The sequence below is a fragment of the Eurosta solidaginis genome, chromosome 4 (genome assembly GCF_040869045.1).
Source record: "Eurosta solidaginis isolate ZX-2024a chromosome 4, ASM4086904v1, whole genome shotgun sequence".
In the NCBI taxonomy this organism is placed as follows: Eukaryota; Metazoa; Arthropoda; class Insecta; order Diptera; family Tephritidae; genus Eurosta; species Eurosta solidaginis.
In genome coordinates, this window is record NC_090322.1 from 226,478,768 (window position 1) to 226,494,560 (window position 15,793).

General features: G+C 33.6%; 1 protein-coding gene across 4 annotated transcripts in view; it reads left to right on the plus strand.

Moving 5' to 3' along the window:
• Positions 1 to 3,296: 3,296 nt before the first annotated feature.
• Positions 3,297 to 15,793, plus strand: part of if (inflated) — a 175,750-nt gene continuing 163,253 nt past the window's right edge. For 2 of the 4 annotated variants that reach the window (XM_067784916.1, XM_067784919.1), the window contains exon 1: positions 3,297 to 3,436. The gene's annotated coding sequence lies outside the window, so the exon portion shown is untranslated. Of the gene's footprint in view, positions 3,769 to 15,793 lie in introns of all 4 variants that reach the window. The other 2 variants (XM_067784917.1, XM_067784918.1) reach the window with 2 other exon arrangements.

Here is a 15,793-nt window from a genome sequence, read left to right on the forward strand (position 1 = left end):
TTATGTTTTCTCTCCATTCCATTGTTAGGCGACACACAGATTTGACAATCTGAACAAAGGTATGTTGTTGCTGTAGATGTGAGGCAACCATATAGTTGAACAATGCTGCGTTCTTTCCAAGTGACGCCAGTAATCAACTTTCTTTTTGAACTCGGAATTTTTTTTGATTCTTGCACAAAGTCGGTAGTTAGAAGTTAATGAATTCCACCACTGTTGTAGCCCCTTAAAGTATAATTTTCTTTTCACCAAGCTTCCCAAGGAAAAAATGGTACTTCAATTTTAAAAATGTCAAATAACCAAGTTGCAAAAAAAAAAAAAGAAAATAAAAAAATAGTAGTTTCGGCAGTATTGGCAGGAATGAAAAAAAAAAAACCAAAATTCCGTAACCTCACCAAAAGTTTTAAATTTAGGGGTGGAATTTTACAACTTTTATATTTCTTCAGTCTAGTGTTCATACTGTTTGTATCCTTATGAGAATAGGTACTTATGCTGATCTCTGATATGTATTTGCGTATGTATTTACGTAGTGTATACACTAATGTTAGCGATTGTCTATATGTAGGTGGCATGTGGGATGTTTAATTTATATAAATTTTCGCCTTCATAATTTTTGATTATTTTGGCGAAAAGTGAAATCAACGCTTAGTTAAATAATTAGTTCATAACGCAAGTTTTCTGCTCAGAACTTAAACCAAATTAAATTGAAATACGAAAGTAAACAACATATGCTCCCTACATCGAAGGAAATAAAGGAAGTAAGATCAACAAATCAGGTTTGTCGTTCTTGAAATAACAGTTATTCAGTAAATTTGATTGCTTTATGGTTAGTGCAAAGGAGTTTTTTTATCAAGAGGACAAACCCTATGTGGTCATTTCAACAGAAGAAAAACTGTTGAACTTTAGTTAACTAAAAGCCGTTCTAATCCCACAGCTCGTAAATTAACAAAAGAAATATTTTGAAAAATGTCTGGCGAATATTCAAAATGTTCGTTCCAAAATTTTCACCCTGTTCTCTTTACATATGTATATGAAAAGCTTCACATGCTTGTTATCCTGGAGACCTTGGAGGCTCTAGAATAAAATTCTACCTTTCGACAGTAAGGTAGATATTTTCACAAGGGAAATTACAAATGCCCCTAAAGATATTACATTCCAATCATATCCTTGACGCTTGAGCCATAATTGTGTAGTTCACGGTAAGTACAGAAACAAATCTGAATATACATACGTATATATTCAGTCCAGAAGGCCGAAGATCATGTCTCATCTGTATAATGACCATACGCTCCTTGAAGTTCTGCAACGCTGCAGCCTCTTCTGTTGACATTTTCTTAGGCCAGCACTCAAAGATTTGACCCCTAATGAGCTTCTCAACCAGCGCCATCTTACATCTCCAGCCATATTGTCTCGAAGCACCAGCACTTTCTACAGAGCGCCTGGCTTTCGAAAAATACTTTGTATTGGTTCTATTTTTATCCATAATCGCCTTTAACGACTCCTGGATAGCAAAAATCTTGGACTTAAATACATTCTCTAGTCCCGTAATAAGCTGGTAGCCGAATATCTAACTGATTCTTTCATCTTACCAGCCCTTCCTTTTTGGAAATAAGGTGCTATAGTTTGTGTTCAAAACTGTCATAGAACAAATGTAGTCCGTGATTATTTGTAATTGTTTGAACATTCTTTCCAGAGCCCTAATTGCCGAAGTCCAGTGGCATACAGGAAAAGCGATGCCTTCATTAATAGTCGACATGTGGGACGTTGCATTTATGTGGCGCATGACTTAAAAACGATAGATGGTTGCATTTTCTCTAGCATATTCTTTCTGGAGTTCACCTTATCTCCCTACATCACACCAGTGCTCCGTAAGTTAGGATCGGTCGAATAATGAGGGCCTTAGAGAGCATCTGCTATTGCCGCCAAATCCAACAGTTCATTTTTAAGGGTATTATGCATCTGTGTAGAACTTTATGTAGCGCAATCTGTGTTGAGCTGCACTTGGGCAGTTGACAGGCCCTAGGCATCCAACTTACTGCTAATACGTGCGTTTAGTAGTCTTTCAAAAGATGCATGTCTGAAGAAGTACCTCGTCGGTTTTTTACTTGAAAGTGAGGATATACTGCGCTACATTAGATATAGCAACTGGTTTAAGTGCCGGCATATCTAAACCTAAAGGCTTTAGCTTATATCAATGATATCACAATGAGTCTTCAGGCCTTTCTTTGTATGCGTCCCTGCTGAAGAGAAGTATCTTGTAAATCAATTCAATAAACGTAGCATGCTTTTAGGATCACGACAATAAAGTTACAAACTTAACTAACTTAGAGCGAGATAATTAATATCATTCTTAATTATATGACGAAAGCTTAGTTACAGAGATCTATAATACAAACAATCAAAACATTTTGCTGTACTGCTTTTATAAGCCGATTCGATTATAATATTATGCTGTACTGATTTTATGAGCCGATTTTACTAAGCATAACAGGCGCACCTTAAATTTAAAGCAATGAGGTTTCAAACTTAAATAAATTAGTGCAACGCTAATAGTATAATTCAAATTTTTATGATAAAAACTGTAGAAACAGGGTTCAACAATATAAATTAAGAAAATATTTTGCAATACTGTTTTTATAGTAGCAATTTCTACAACAAACATACCTACTTGCAAAAACTACAATGTTCCACTTGCCATATGATTTCAAGCTCGCGAAATCGACAAATTGCCATATAATGATATTTTACTATCTGTCGTAATATCTTCTGTAATGTTTCTACTGCTTTATGTACATACATACATGCATACAAACATATATAGTACATATGTTTGTTGATAGATAACAACATACACCAACAAGAACAAGCAAAACAAAAAAAAAAAAACTGAAACAACAATCACAAACTGCCGCCAACGTTAGCCAAAAAGTCAGCAACCACAACAATAACCACCACCGCATTAAGAGCCATGTACTTTGCAAATACAATGAAGTAAGGGCCGACCAAAGCCAGCAACAATCAGTCGTCAGCAACAGCAGCAGCAATAGCAATAATAACAAAAACAATACAAAGTAAAGTCACTGCTATCAAACAAGTACTGTGCGCTGTGGAATAACGTCTCATACAATTACAGCTAATATGAATGAGGTATGTGTATGTGTGCGAGAGTTTGTATCTGTGTGTGGGTTGGCGTTTCGGCATGTGTGTGTGTATGTGCAGCAACGTCAGACGTTAACGTTGACAGCGTACAATTGGGTTGTTGCTTCCAAGTTTATGCGCGATTGGAGAATGTTTCAGTTGGTGTTGAAGTCTTGTGGCGGTCGGTTCGATCAGTAATTAAGTGTGGTAATTGGAAAAAAATAAAGAAATATACGAAAGCGCGAATATTCGTGACGATTAAATTAATTTTCGAATATTTTTTACTTAATATTTATTAAAGGTATTGTGTAGTTTGTGGTGTTGTAGTATAGATGAGTGAGAACTTAAAAAAAATTATAAATTTAACCTTCACATAAAGAATATATAAAAAAAAACAGATATATGTACATATACCCATATGTAAAAAATTATATATATGAAATCATTGGCACACGCGTCTGACGCACCGCCAAAAGGTAGAAATAGAATGGAGAACAGTGAATTTTCGAAAAAGTTTGAATATAGTTTGTGCTGGAGCAGCAACGATTCGTTTGCGTCGATTCGGAAAAAATTATTTATAAACCAATTTTTTTTTACAATTTGTGTATGCAGCACAGATGTTTGAAAAAATAGGTACGAAATAACACCGTTAAAAGCAGTGAATTACCTCAAAGAGGAATTGTGTTGAAATAAATCAAAGAAAGATTCAAAAAAAAAAAAAAATTTGAAAAAATAAATAAATAAAATTAAAAAGAAAATGAAAAAAATCAAATATACATACAAAAAACCTAGTCACATTACATCTAAATATAGAGCTATGAGCATAGTGAAGCATAGAATGTTTCTTAATAATGCTCACTTTATAAATTCAAGTGAAAACGAGAGTGCAAAAATCAGCAAAAATGGCATAAATAATTACATATCTACAAAGAAAATATGTTTATATTTCAGTGCATTTTAAAAAGTGTTGATTTTGTAATTTTTTTGGTTTTTTTTTACAAAAGTGCAACAATTCAGCAAATTCAACCAACACGTCTGACCTCATCTCCTTACCTCATCTCCTATCTATGGATGTCAAGTCAGCTTCTGATCGTTGCACTTCGGCGCCGCTCTGTTCTCTACGGATTCACACAAACATACATGATGTTCTTACATATATATGTGTGTGTAGTACACATATCATTTCCTTACATATCAACCAACTTTTAGTTTTAGCTATCTATATGTGATCTGCGATCTTTTTTCTATTTTCTGCTGTCGCGTCGCTCTGACTAATTCTGATTTGCCTACGTACGAAAGTTTCTATTTTTAGCGGCTTGTTTAAAATGTTTTTCAGTATATTAAAGATTCACTTGGGAATGAATTCTTTTTCGATTTGGCTTCTTTGATTTTTTGGTTGATTTATCTTTTTTTGAATTTCGTTGGTTCTCTTTGCGTTATACAGGGTGTTTCAATGTATTTATATAACGGTGTGCCTGAACTCACTTTAAATGAAAGTTGTCTTCGTAAGTTTGTTCTTTTTGAAAAAAAAAAAAATGGATTGTCTGTGTTATGACACAATAAAACCAGACAGGTAAAGTCAGTAGTACAACAACAAAAATGTGAGGGTTTTCATATTCCTAGGTTGTGGTCAGTGTGTTAGAATATAAACCCTCTCAAAAAAGTATATACAAACCGCTGGCGTTATTTTTCTGCACGTTACTTTATATTTCAGAAAGGCATTAATGTAGGTACTTCAACTAAAATATTGATAAGTGGGGTGACCTAGGGTTGTAAGAAAACCATTGGCAATGAAATATCTTGGCAAACATAATTAACATTTTGTTTGAGGGTATGCACCTGAAATGTCTATATCCTTATTAGGGAAAGTAAGGCTGTCTGGCTGAATTATGTCCTATGAATTCCAGTGAGCTTGGTTGTGGGGGGAGGGGGGGGGGGACAAGTTTCATAGATTTTGTTTTATTTTTATAAAAGCGGTATTCATGTATAAATTGCCATGCATCGTGTAATGCCAAAATTTTATGCCTAATGCTATTTTCATGCTGAAGAAAAATGCAAAATTACAGCGCTTAATAATACCAAGATGTAAGCTTTTGATTTCAAAGTATTTTCGAAAGTATGATCTATGTATTCTGTTTTTAAATAGTTTTTGTATTTTTTATTTGGTACTTTATCATCACTGGGTGTGTACATTTCGCACTTACATATATAATTTTAATAAAACAATGTAAATAAATGTTATGTTTAGACACAGAGTGAACATTTCTGAAAGTGATCACCGAAAAACGTCATAATTTATTTTTTTAGCAACAAAAGTATCATTTGATAGCTATCGATAATGCAAACAAATGCTCGTCTTCGATTTTTCCAAAAAAAAAAACTGTATACTTAATTATCGCCATTTGAATTTTCTTTGTCCTATTTCTTTTAAAGTTGAATAGCAGCCGATAGGATCCACGGATTTGCACGCAAGGAAACCACCATACACAAAAGTTTAAAAAATAAAATAAATAAATGTAAGGCGTGATAACCTCCAAAGAGATCTAAGACCGAGCTTCTCTTCCAATTGGCGTCGTGCTCCTCTTGATTTTCCCCACAAATTGGCCGGACGGGACCTACATGTTTTATGCCGACTCCAAACGGCATCTGCAAGGCAGATGAGTTTTCACTGAGAGCTTTTCATGGCAGAAATACACCCGGAGCGCTTGCCAAACACTGCCGAGGGGCGACCCCGCTTAGAAAAATTTTATTCTAATTGAAAAACCTTATTTCTAAAATTTTGATGTTGCTTTGCCCGGGGTGCGAACCCAGGGCATACGGTGTGGCAGGCGGAGCACGCTACCATCACACCACGGTGGCCGCCGATTTTACTCTCTATAATATTCCGTTGAGAAAAAAATGGCCCGCAGTATTGATGCTAGATATTTTCATTTGCACACCTTGGACTTGAAGATTTTCCATACAAAATTTTATTTTTCAAATATTTTAAGTTTTGAACATTTGAATATTTGTTTTCTTTGGATATTTCCATATATGTATGTATGTAAGTAATACTCCTATATTGCTACAAAAAGCTAAGTACATTCCCAAACATCAGAGTGCCGATATATTGCTGTTTAAACGTTTTTGTTTTTGCATTCAATAATCGAATGTACCAAAATTTAAAATTTTTCTTGTCACACTTATGCTGCTACAATAACAAAAATTGTATAGGCTGTCTTGTTTTGATTACGAATTCAAAACACATTGCGAGCATTTTCTATTAGCAATATAGGAGTATTACATATATGCTCTAAAACTATTAAAGCTCAATTTTACAATGATATCAAATATGAATAAAAAGCTTTTCGAAATAGGAATCATAAATGATTATTCAAGAATAATCACATTTATGGTACATTTTTCTACCGACGATACGTTAATTTTCGAACAGAAAATGCTTTTAAATTTGGACGTTTTTAATCATCTTGGGGTATGATATTTAAAAATTTTTTGATCAAAATTTTCAAAAAATGCTGGCTGGGTAGCTAGATTTGTGTATAAGAATTGCCTTTGAATTTTGCAAGAAGGCGCTCGATTAAAAAAAGAACCATAATAACGTTTTTGTTATATTGATTGGTTAGCGTGACCTAAATAAAAAAGTTCTCGTTGTAATTGTTTTTCACGACCAATATCTCAATATGTCATTAATAATGGTTAAATAAGTCCTTTTGTTCGTTTATTTTATAATGATTACATCCCTGATTATTACTATCCAAGCCCAAGAAATCTTACCAAAATATCTAAAATATTTTCATATTGATGCAGTTGTAGCGCAGATTAATTCATGCTCACCCTGTATATACGCCTAGTGTTGTTGACTCCTACCATTGAGTAGTTTTTTGTTTTTTTTTTTTACACTTTTTTTTATATATTTTGGCAAGAAAAGCCGTTTATATAATTATTTTTGACTCATTTGTGTATTTGGATTAAAAGTTACAAGGTGCAATTTATACAAATATAAAAACATACATATGTAGGTATGTACTTTGCTTTTCGAGTCAGTCGGTACAAAAGTAGGACAATTTATTGAAACAAAACAAAAAAAAAAAAGCTAAGTAAATATCGGATTAAAATAAAGATGATATTTCATATTTCGGGCACCAGCTGTCGTTTAGAGGTCATCAGTGTACGAAAGGCTTGCATTATTTCACTACAATTAATCTTATTATCAGAGCTGATTAGTTTCCCTTGTTATCTTATACAAGACACCAATGGCGTTTTCTTTTCAGAAAAAAATGTTATCCTCATGTTGCGCTCTTAAATTCTTACTTTTAATCTGCGTGACCTAGCGCTATGCAAAGACGCTCTCCTTGTAAGTAATGAGACCCCTTTTCTTATTGAGTGGAAAACAATTTTGTGAAAGGAACACACAAACTCACCAGAGAGAGGAGAAGAAACAACAGGGTGGCATTATTTTCAGAAAAGAAAACACCATAAATATTGAACACACTTTTTTTTATCAGAAAGAATTTAACTAAAGTTTTTATTAAAAAGAAGTTTTAGAACAGGGCTGTTCAAAAGTTTTTATATCGAAGTGCAAATCATAATACATATACAAAATTATATGTACACTGAAACTTTAAAAAAAAAAAAAAAAAAAAAATTATTTTAAATGTTATAGAATTTTGATGTCCGCCTTAAAGAATAAATTTTGAGTTACTAAAGTGCTATAAGTGTATAGGGGTTGAGCAGCTCTGTTTTAAAAACACCCATGGTATAAGAAACAAGTTAATGCCATTATCAGTTGTCGGGAGCCATATTAACTACTTGACAACAACAATAAAATCTTCCATTATTTTATTTATTTGAAAAATTATTGCCTGCATATTTTTATGAGGGTTTTGTGGACGCTCATAAATTCGGTAATCTTGCCGGAAACAATGACTGATATACACAAATTATCCGTTGTATATTTCGCCAGGACATACATGTATACTCCGAGTGGAGAGCATCTATCATCGGAAACCTCCGAATCATAAGAACCCCGCCACGACTTTGTTCAACCAACTAGGTCTCAAGGCGCGGATTATCTTATCAAAATATCATGGCAAACTGGTTAGGTTAAAGTGACCTGTAAACACTAGTCAGAGTAACGCTAGAGGCGCCGAACTGCTTTAAAAATATCCGACAGGACGGGTCGCTGGAAGGCATCGCACGCTTTACTTGAGCTTGAAAGCAATGCAAATCAAGCAGATATCTTTTTGATATCGGTCAATTATTTCAAAAGTTGCAGCCGCACTCTAACGCCAGGTTAAGTAAGTTAAAGTTCGTGTGAACATCGCCCACAGATAACACTTGGTAACAATAAAGAGATGAGACTATAGCAAGCTGTAGGTCGATCGGCTGGAAAGCTTTAATAATGCCCCCAAAACAATCCCCAAGACCTTTACTGGTGCCTTCTCATGTGCCCCGAAGTATAGTATTGGGGCTTCGTGAAATGTTTATAAAATCATCTCTATCTTGTGTCTCCTCATTTTAAAATATAGATCTCTAAAAATCTAGCAATATATACTTTTAAATAAACCCCTCCTACATATACCAGATTGGGTAGCGCCATACAATATGTTGACATCAATAGAAACTTCAATAATCTGTGTTTTAATCAGAAGTGACAACCTCACAATGACAATAGAATTACATTCTTTTTTGTACCATGGAAACACCTTGGCTTTCATAAATCAAGTATGCTATTATATAGACATGTTATTAAGGACTAACACAAAAATATTTTTCAAAAACTGCTCATAAAGTACGAGAGTTAGTACATTATACTTTTGTTTTTATATGGAAATACATATTTATATCATTGCTCTCCGTATGACCGAACTTTTCTGGAGAGACCCTATATCAAGTTTTGTAGAACAGTTTTATACTCTTTTAGCGACATGTTTCGCTACGTTTTTGTTACTTCTGTGACGGTTTTTTTTTGGTTTCTCTATCTTCAAAAGTTTGGCTTCCATCAGCGTCCGATACCGCTCAATTGACCTCAAACACATGAGTGGATTCAAGTTTTTCCAACATAATGTGCATTGTTATCCTCCAACCACTTTTAGGTGACACGAGCGTTAATTGCTAGAGTCATAGTTGAATCATTATGATGCAGAAGACGTTTTTTGACAACGCTCTTTCACGTTAATTTCTGCGTTAGTTGTCTCCATCGTAAATAACGGCGTGCATTAACGCCAGCATTCTCAAATAGCTTCTGCGAAACTTTTTTATTAGGATTTTTTTTTTCGAATTAAAAATATCTTCTCCAGACTTCAAGTAGTAGAACTGGGTACCTGGCAACGTTCTCAGGTCCATTTTCAAATACTTTTCATCGCCCATAAAGACAAAAATTTTGTTTGCCAATTTGGTTTAATAGGGCTTAGGCGCAAGGGAAGTGCTTTTCGAAGTCTGTTCTTCACTTCGTTTTGGAAATTTGCACATGTGTGGTTTTGGCTATTTTGGCAATATCTCTTGTTGACATTGCTCGGTTTTTTCTAATTATGGTTTGAGCATTATTCTCCAACTGGGTGTCCGTTGATTTTCTGCCCATTTCCGATATTATGGATTGGTTTATGTTTGTGATGATATTTTTACAGTACCACTGTAGTTTTAGAGAGGAAACGAGTGCTACGCTACGCCTCTCTGCAAATCAAAATTAAATTCTTCATAACTCCGAACAAGTTTCTAGCAGATAAAAGATATTTGAGTATATTTGTCCTAATTCTACTGTAAAAGGTGTTTTGCAAAAGACGAATGATCAATCTATTCGAGGCATATATATATATAATATTTGTTAAAGTGATCTCCTAAATGAAGAAGATGGGTTGTTAGTGGGACAGTGAAAGGAGTGGAAGAGGAAGAAGAAGAAGTTGGAGAGGGAGAACGAGTGTTACAGGAAGTGGATATAATATATAGAAGTCAAAGCTCAGCAGAGCAAAGTTTGCCGGGTCTGCCAGAATTAGTATAATCAGTACATACCTACACAAAAATTTCGCATACATATTTGTGCATACTATCTTAAGTACACCTACAAACATATAAACATATACATATACATATATAGTATCTAATAAATTATGCAAACCTAGAAATTTTTGTTATTTCATTTATTTATTAAATATATTAGAATATTCGTGTATGTTTGTACATTTGTTTGTATGAACGCGCGGGCGCTCACTACCGCCTTAGCCGCCAGTGTCAGTGTCTTTTGCCTGCATGCCTAGCATATTAATTTATTTCATATATATAGTTTTTGACTTTATTATTGCTTTTGTATAAATTAATGTAGCAATACGAATTGCTTAAAAACAAATTTTATAGAGGCGCTTTACGCTGACCATATGGTGCGCCTGCCAGGCTGTCATACTGAAGTGAATACCGATACGAATACATTGAAACGTACTTTGTTGTTGTTGAGTATGGTTCTTTTTTTAATCGAGCGCCTTCTTGCAAAATTCAAAGGCAATTCTTATATACAAATCTAGCTACCCAGCCAGCATTTTTTGAAAATTTTGATCAAAAAATGTTTAAATATCATACCCCAAGATGATTAAAAACGTCCAAATTTAAAAGCATTTTCTGTTCGAAAATTAACGTATCGTCGGTAGAAAAATGTACCATAAATGTGATTATTCTTGAATAATCATTTATGATTCCTATTTCGAAAAGCTTGATATCATTGTAAAATTGAGCTTTAATAGTTTTAGAGCATATATGTGTGTAATACTTCTATATTGCTAATAGAAAATGCTCGCAATGTGTTTTGAATTCGAAATCAAAAGAAGACAGCCTATAAAATATTTGTGATTGTAGCAGCATAAGTGTGACAAGAAAAATTTTAAATTTTGGTACATTCGATTATTGAAAACAAAAACAAAAACGTTTAAACAGCAATATATCGGCACTCTGATGTTTGGGAATGTACCTAGCCTTTTGTAGCAATATAGCAGTATTACATATATGTTTTAGAGTAATATTTGACTGCTTTTCACAGTCATTTTCTGATCATATTCGTGAATATATTTCAATCGTTTTGGTTGAGATTTTTGAATCATTTTTGAATGCCATTATAATGCATTTATTCTTCATATCTCAATCAAAATAGGATACTACATAGTAATCTTATTTTATCAGGGGAAGAAAGCATGCGAAAGTGAGCTATTCGAACCACAGCTAACTCGCAAACAAACTTGACCGATATACACCTGCGACTACAACATCCAACATCAGCATTATCGTCTGCATCTTAAAATACGGATACGATACGGGATGTTCACTTACCTGTGGTTCAAATAGCTCACAACCTTTGTATTGTTCAATCATTATGTATTTCCTGGGAAACCGAAGATGGAGAAATGGTTGGGGAAATCTTCGGTCACATTTACATTATTTACATCTTGAAGAATATCTTTTGTAAAAATAATAAAATTTTTATATATTTTTTCTTAGCTTCATGATTGAAAAAATATGTGTATGTAAAAAAAAACAAAATTTTTAATGAAAAGTAAAATATAAACAAGTATAAAATTCATTATTCAGTAAACAAATATATTCATAAAAGATTCAGAAAGCTGACTGAAAAATGATTATAAATTTTTGATCACCTAAAGTAAACACATGTGATTCAAATATGATTCCAAAATGTGATTAAAAAACTATATTCAGTTTTTGATCATCAAAGGTAAGCATATTTGATTATTCTTTTTGTTGGTTTTTATGAAATATTAAAATTAAGTCATTAAAGCACTTCAAAAATGATTCCAAAAAGTGATCGAAAAAATGCTTTTTAGTTTTTCATCATCAAAAGTATTCATATTTGATTATTTCTTTTGTTCAATTTTATGATAACTCATTATTTAGTCAGAAAGTGTAATCAAATTGTATTGATATGTAGGGAAATTCAAAATTGAATCACCTAAATGCTGAGTGGGTATATATTAGCGTGTATGTACATATACGATTTTTTTTATTATTTTTAATTGTTCAATTTAGTTGTTTTTATGTTTTTACGATTCTTTTTTTTATATTTTCTAAGCGATCATTGAATTGTATAATTAAACTTAAATTACTAATAAAACAAAAAATCATCTGGCACTCTTACGACACGTAAAGCTAGCTCCTCATCGAATCGATCATTGGTGAGGTCTGGTGAAAGTGCTTACACGCAATAAAAATGGTGCAATTCTGTTTGACGTGGTCAGTTTGATTGCTAAAGCTATTGGTTTAATATACATTAGGATGGGTAGAAAAAAAACGAACAAATAATGTTATGCGCTTAATTCGAGTTCTTTTTGTTCCACTCTAATGTCATGTAGTGCTTACTACAGTCCTTGGTTACAATCGATTATTCGGCTCGCAGCTTTTGCATTGCTTGAAAGTTGGATATCTGGTATTCGATTTCAACATAGCATGCAATAGACTAACTGTCATTCAAATACTGACGGCATTGTGTAGAAAACAAGTGTGATATCTTATCCGTCAATTGCCTAAAAGGATGCTCAAGGCTACTCTTTAGCGTTTTGGCCATTGTGGAAAAGACAAGTGTGATAACTTCTGCGTAGACGTGAAAATCCAAATAGATTGGATCAAGTGACTATCGTGCTCTCATCCTGTATCTCTTTCTATCACCCGGTGAAGATAGGCGACCGTATGCGCCGCCATATTGAATATCCTGTCAAAACGCTGTCAAACGCCAAAAAGTAGCCATCTTGAACATCCTGTCAGCCACTTGACGGATAAGATATCAACACTTGTTTTATCCACAATGGTTATGGCAGCGCTTTGACAGGATGTTCAATATGGCGGCGTTAGAAAGAGATGCAGAATGAGACCACTATTTCAACTTAAAAATCGGGTGATCCAATCTATTTGCTAGTTTTATGTCTATGCTGAAGATAGCACAGTTGTCTTATACATAATGACGGACGGTTTCATAAATTCAATTTTTTTCCATTAAAAATTAAATTTTAAAAATTCATTCATACATTAAATTTTTTGTCACTCAACTTACAAAAATTAAGTTCTTTGCTACAAAATTAGTTTTTGGAGGTTAGAATTTCTTTTCGACCTCCTGAGGAAGCGAAAGAGGCAAAGTGCAAAATATGCACAGATGGCTTACAATAACTTCACAACGTATTTACGAATCACAGGACTCATTAAAAAAAAAATTACTAAAAAGAAACTATTCGAATGTACTAAAAGAAAAAAACCTGGTAAAATCAACCGAGTTGCGGGTCAATTCAACCGATATTTCTGTCAATTTTTATCCATCGCAAATAGCTGTTGAAACAACTTCGCTTACATTGTTGATACTGAATTGAGTGTTTCAACAGTCAAATCAACAAAAACAAAAAAAATCATCGAATGTTAGCCAGAGCTCTGTTAAAAATTACCAATGTTAACAAATGTTTGATCTGAACCGCGGCGTGAATCGAGAGAACGCTACCACCACACCACGGCGGCCGCCAACTCTTTTATACCAAACAATAAAGCAAACAAAATACTACGCATACGCACCTCTAGCCGTGTGTTCTTTTGGTACGGACATGTTTTGGTGTAATTGATGGGTTTTTAAAATTGTTAACTACTTCTAATGTCTGTTTGAGTTCTGTGTAGCATACTTGAAGGGGCAGCATATGAGGCTAGTTAGCATATGTATGAGAAATCTACTCAGAGCTTAAACGGACAATAGGAGATATTATCGAGCCTCTCAAGACCAATAGAAATACATATCAATTTTGAGAACCGGATGTCAAAGAACAAAGTTATGATAAAAAAAATTTGTTTTTCTGTATTTAGGCGAATAAAAAAAAAAAAATTATAAAAAAAAATTATGTTTCGATACCCACTCAACATAGGCTTCAGTTTGAGGAGCAGGACTTTGCAGCTTCTTTCCTGGGCCCAGTCTAATGTACATGTATGTAACTTCAGTTGGAAAATAGGACAGTGAGACCATCCTCTTGTTTGGAACTAATCTACGGAAATTAAAAAAAAGATACATATAAAAAAATGAAACATGTAAAACGAAATCACGATATTGAGGAAATGTTAAAAAACACAAATCAGTCGTAAAAATATATTCTACATATTCGATTGTCATAGAGTAAATAATTTATTGCCGCAATAAAACCCGTTCATTAAACGACTATGTATGCATGTAGATATGTAATTAAAATCAACTTGCTTTTAGAAAAGTCAATTATATGACAAACAAAATTACTATGCAAAGTTGTAGATCTTCGTAAACAAATTAAATATTTGCAGTTGCAGCTTCAAATAAAAAAAAACAACAGTGTTCAACTTAGCATTGGTGCTTGCTTGCCAAATGAGCGCACACACACCTAGACAAATGCACCAAAAAAAAAAATTTATTTAAATTTCGCCATACACGACAGGTTGATTTTTTAGAATGTTTTCATTCATAACACTCAATTGAAGGTCGGTTTGCTTATGACATTTTTTTTAGGCAAATAAACAAATTCAACACCTACGCGTGACACTCAATGTAAATGCAAATAAACATAAGTATAATACGTACATACATACAAACTTGCAAACATAAATTAAGCCAGAAAAAAACATAAATAAAGCGATCACTTCGAACGAATTACTTGTTTGTATATTGTACACACATGCAAACATACATTTGAGCACATAGCACGTTTACATTTAGATTGTGGCACATGTACGGAGCAACTGTATGCACATACACACGTTCCTTCATGCATAAAAGCAACTTTATTATAAATAGGTGTGAAGTGGGATGCGTTCGCGTACTCTTACACAAATATGCATTTATTTATGTATGTAAATGGGCAATTGAAATGCAGCAACACCTTCGCTACGATAACAATCAATTGCCGTGCGTATTCTTAGTTAGTAGAAGGAGCAACAATCAGAAGCTTCCGCTACAAAGTGCAAGCATATCTACATACAAATATTGCCAGCTGTTATTGTAAATTGTGGTCAATACTCTTATGAGATGCCAAACAATTTAAAATAAAACTAACACCCACAGAGTGGCTAGTAGTGACTGCCTAAAGCTCTAGTAAAACCGCAATTGTTCCTATATTTCAGGCATGCTTAACCAACGAACCGATATCATTTCGTTACGATAATTAACGTTAATAAACGAAACAAAGTCATTTCGTTTCGTTTATTAACGTTAAAAACGTCAAATTAACGAAATGATTTCGTTTCGTTTTCTGCCATATCAAAACGGAATCAAATCGTTTATGTTCATTATTAATTTCAAACTATGCTGGCAAAGCTGATTGATGGCGGAGTCATTAAAGGTGAAAGCAATAGCCAAGCTGATTGCAACTTTTCTCATGAATTTTGACAGTACGAACATTTCTCAGAGTGTTTTTGACATTACCACCGACGAATTACACAAACAAATTATATGGAGTTTGTGTGTGTATGTGCGCTCGTTGTTACCACCTTACGGCTTCACCATGGCTATAGCATTGCCAGCACAATTCAAACATAAAGTATCACGTTTTTGTTAACGTTTTTAACGTTAACGAAAGCTTTTCGTTTCGGATAAAAACGAGATACAATTTATCTTGATAATTTCTTTATCAATAATATTTCGAAGAGTTTCAACGGAAACGGTGGAAATTTTTTG